This window comes from Myotis brandtii, unplaced genomic scaffold, assembly GCF_000412655.1.
Source record: "Myotis brandtii unplaced genomic scaffold, ASM41265v1 scaffold59, whole genome shotgun sequence".
Taxonomy (NCBI): Eukaryota; Metazoa; Chordata; class Mammalia; order Chiroptera; family Vespertilionidae; genus Myotis; species Myotis brandtii.
In genome coordinates, this window is record NW_005370223.1 from 5,650,152 (window position 1) to 5,654,976 (window position 4,825).

The 4,825-nt window shown below is 46.4% G+C and overlaps 1 protein-coding gene across 2 annotated transcripts in view; it reads right to left on the minus strand.

Moving 5' to 3' along the window:
* The window catches only part of NCALD (neurocalcin delta), a 222,268-nt gene that overhangs the window by 193,814 nt on the left and 23,629 nt on the right, over nucleotides 1-4,825 (minus strand). The gene's annotated exons all lie outside the window — the stretch shown is intronic.

Consider the following 4,825-nt stretch of genomic DNA (forward strand, 5'->3'; position numbering starts at 1 on the left):
GGAGGGAGGGATGGCTTTCAAAAGAACACAGAATGTTAGGTAAAGAAGCAGATAGAAATGTACAACTGTCTGAAGTTCAATTCCTAGATGTGAATGCTGTGCCCCCTTAAGAGATAAGGAGGCCACCGCATTTGTCAGTTGTCCAGGGAGATAAAGGAGCAAGTATTTGTCATATGGTAAAAAAGGGTCCTCAGACCAGTCTGTTCAAGACACACACAAACAGGCAAAAAAAACACACACACACACAAAAAAAAACACTCAGAGAGCAAAACCCCAGGGAAGAATAATGAGTGGGCAGTTTTTCATCCCAGAAGAGTCCAGGAGTGGGGTGGGCAGGTGACCAGTGGTAGCGGGACACTGGAAGCAACCATAAGGGACTAGTGAGCGCCCTGGAGGCATCTTTCAGAGAGCACTAATTCTGGAATTTTTTTTTTTTTTTTTTTTTTGCTAAAACCAAACAGGGCCCAGAAGGCCACCCCAACCCTGAGTGTGGGGAAGAATGCACTGCACGCCAGGACGGGTGCCCCACTCACTGCGCAGACGCTCACTGCATGGCTGCCAGGTGCCGATGCGAGGGATGGAGCGGTGAGCAAAGACAGTGTTTCCCTCTCCTGCAGTTTACAATACATCGGCAGTAAACCAGAGAAATACCAGGAAGTGAGAAGTGCTGGGCAGAGAGCTGGAGCGGGGTCCTGGGAGCTTGCACGGCTCCTACAGCAAATCCACAACTAAATATGAGAAATATCAGATGGGGGAAGGGCTCTGCAGAGACCCCATGCTACCAACTTCTCAAATGATGCAGAAGGAAAACTGCAAGTCATTCTGCGTTTCCTCGGTGAAGCCAAAAGCTACGATCTGTTCTCCCTCCCTGAGCGGACAGCCCGCCCCTTTCGGAAGGCTGCGATCAGTGTGCTGGGTTGGGTTATAACAGCTCAGACCCTTTGAGACAGAGGAGGTCAGCAGCAGAAACACGTGACTGAAACTCTATCTGGCGCTCAGGATGGATTCTATAGGCCCTGGCCATCTATCTTTCCGGGAACTAATCTGTTTTCCCAGACAGTCTGGATGCCTCAGAAGACCCTGTTAGCTTCAAGAAGTGGTAAAAATCAGCAACTCAGCCAGCATGGCCTTTGTGTTACATCCAGGCCTGAGGCCCCATGAGCTCACACTCAGGGCGGGGTGGCACTGCCTTGGTCAAAGGCCTGGCAGCTGTGAGGAGCAAGACACAGCAGGAGGCTGAGGCCAGAGCAAGGGGAAGCCTGGCAATTCCAATGTCAGCCCTGGCGTCCCGGAAAGCCACCACGAAGTGGCCCGGACGGCCAAAGTGCAGAGCTTACCGTGCTCAGGCCATGGCCCCGCTTCCTCACCAAAGGGAAGATAGCACAACCACAACCCACCCCCCACCCCGGCCCCTTCCCCACCAAGAAAGGACCTGGGTCTGGCTTAGCCAGATTCACTCCCAGGAAAAGTGAAGGTAGAGACACATCAGATGCCGCATTAGGACAATACTGTGCCTTCTGATTCAGGTGGCGTTTTACAGAAGGGGGGAGACATGGTGTAAACATTTTTGGTTCCCAGGAGGGACCTATGTCACACCTGCTGGGTAAACCAGGGGCTGCATGTATTCTGTGGGCACTGGCGAGCTGCAGAAGGTCTTCCAAGGTGAATTGATCAGATCCATGTTTTATGAGAGACAGATGTATTGGTGGAGGAAGGGTCTTGACATGCTTAGAGAAAAACAACCTCGATGGCAAAGTATCTAGAAATGATGAAAAATGAGGAACAGATGAAAGAGATGGGGGTATGGGGGAAGACTTAGGGGAATAAAACAATCCTCTTCAAATACTTTCTGGGCTCACATAGGGAAGAGGGATTCGAATTTCCCTACAAGGGAAGAACTGGAATGGAAGTTAAAGGGGTGCCGTGGGGAGAGAATCTAGATTTCACCTGGAGACCAAACAAAAGATCTTTCTAATGACTAATGCTGAACAAAAATAGAGCCGATTACTTGTGAAGGCTGTGACTCATCGGTGGTATTCAAGTTAGTGTCCAGATTACGTGATCATGAAGATCCCTGTCCATTTTAAGCTCCATTATTTCTTTTTTTTTTTTTATGAGCATAAAGCTTTTATTTTTTTTAATATATTTTATTGATTTTTTACAGAGAGGAAGGGAGAAGGATAGAGAGTTAGACACATCGATGAGAGAGAAACATCGATGAGCTGCCTCCTGCACACTCCCCACTGGGGATGTGCCCGCAACCAAGGTACATGCCCTTGACTGGAATCGAACCCGGGATCCTTGAGTCCGCAGGCTGACGCTCTATCCACTGAGCCAAACCGGTTAGGGCGCTCCATTATTTCTTTATTTCCTCCTGCAATGCCCAAGGCCCTTCGCAGTCTGTCCAAGTGCTTACCCATTCTGAAAAACCCAACCCAAGTTCTCCCTCCAAGTCGCTCCAGGGCTTTCCATAATCCTCTCTCCCGTCTCTAAATAAAGCACCTGGTTACCTGTACCATCTCTCTGAGAGATAAGCATGCCCAGCTCTGTGGCACTGTTTCCATTGAACGGTTATTTATTTCTTATATATCAATTACTTTTCAGACAATAGCTTCTTGAAGGCAATAACTTCATCTTATATTTCTTAAAACTAGCCCTGGGCATTGTACATAGCAAATGCCTAACATGTTGGTCTTTCTCCAAGACTCCTAAGTGCCTACCCTGTAAAACTATAGGTCTCAGTATATATTTCTTGGGCACAGGCATACAAGGAACCTCGTGGGCTCTTTCAGACGTCTGATCCTGATAATTTCATCTCCTGATTATACTCAATTATATTCTAGTTTTATTGAGCTAAATATCTCTTCCAATTAAAATAGTATTCTTCCACAGCATATTTTTAGAATAGGGAGGGGAAAGGTTGAAACTCTTTATTAAAAAACACTTTTAACCTTTCTTCCCATCACAAAATAAAAAGGAATGGTTCCGCAGCAGAAAATGTCATCCAGAAAGCCAACCATTTGTGAAAGGATTAATTTTTCTCATGGTTGAATTAAACAAGTGCAATTAACACTTCTGATTTACTCTCCCACACAGAGGCTGCCTTTGTGGATATTTGAGTTCAAGGCCAATGACAAATTAAGGTAATTTTCAAACTGAATGACTATAAGGAACTTCTCAGCTCCTTTGGGTCTTTCCATGGTTACACTGGCAGAACACGATTCCTTCAGGGACCATAACCTGTTTATGTAAACACTTATTTTTCTAAACACAGCTTTTGATGTGTATGTCATCCCAGTAAACATCCTTATTTTTTGGAGAAGAAGCTAACTTCATTCCAAAGGCCAGGAACCTGGCATAGCCCAAAGGCATTGCCTTTGAACAGGCACCAGGAGCTCGCAATATAGCAAGTCCCCTTGGAACTTGGAGATTGAGGCAGGCTGAATGGGAAACAACATACCCACTTTTTATGTTGAAAGCCACTGTGTGTATAGTGAGGCTTCTTATAACAGGTTATAGCTTTGAAAATTCCTATCGCTTCTTACTGGTATATACATCAAAAATTTCACATACTGCCCTAGCTGGTTTGGCTCAGTGGATAGAGGACTGGTCTGCAGACTGAAGGGTCCCAGGTTTAATGCCTGGGTTGCGAGCTCGATCCCCAGTGGGGGGCAGGCAGGAGGCAGCCAATCAATGATTCTCTCTTGTCACTGATGTTTCTATCTCTCTCTCCCTCTCCCTACCTCTCTGAGATCAATAAAAATGTATTTTTTAAAAATTTCACATACTGTTTCCATGAAATGTATTTCTCATGGCGTCGCATAAATTAGCTTACACTGGAAACTGTAAAGGGCTCAGTAGACACATGCTCTATCTTGGGTTGGTTCCTCACTAAAAGGCAGCCTGTGTGACTCCACCCGCTGGGTATATAGAGTACAGGCGGTTTCATTTGTAAAGGAGAAATAAACGATGGTGGAAACAGTTCTAAACCCTCAGTATGCAGAGTCCACCCGATAGCTATCCTCCTGAGATATAGATTGAACACGTCTCAGACGTGTTCTCCCTTTGGAGCACATGTATCGTGGGAGCCCACTTACCTCTGAGGCTCCGTCCCTCTGCCCCAGGCACTGAGGGTGCTGCAATCTGGGTCAATGGGTATGTTTCTCCTCATCTCCATCCTGGTTCTCTCCGGCGCTCTGATCAGGATTTTTTCCCCCTGATACAGGATCTCCTTTCCTTTAGGAAAGATTAGTTCCAACTGCCTCTGCTATTTAACCTCAGAACTCTGTCCCCACACGATGGCTTGAAGAAAGCCAGAACTATGAAGTCTTCTATTCCCTTTGTCATGAGCTAACGAAATTGGGGGAGGGATGGGGAAAAGATCTTATGCAATCTGAGTTTTTATCCTTATTCTATTAGAGAGAAATTTATGTTAAATTCATCATGCAATTAGGCCCCATTCCATGAGCTCGTCTTTGTGAGAAAAACAACTAACTAAAACCAAAACTGTAGGGTTGTGTTTATCTGCTGCGACAGCTATTTCCCATTGGCCCCTTCACATCCACCCTGCTCGGTACCCCAGGACACCAGCTTTTATGTAGCGATGGGTTTCCTGCCCTCTGTCTGGGTTTAGGTCAGGGTGGGCCAGTGGAAGACTTCGGCAGGTGATGAGAAGGAAGGGGAAAAGGGTTAATTCTCTCAGCTTTCGTCCTAGTAGGTGGATAACTTCTTCTGCCAAAAGCACCGACCCCATCCAGTAGCCTCTCCTACATCCACGTCTGTTCCTCCTCTTGTCTCTTTAAGTCCAGGGATAGGAAGTGAACCC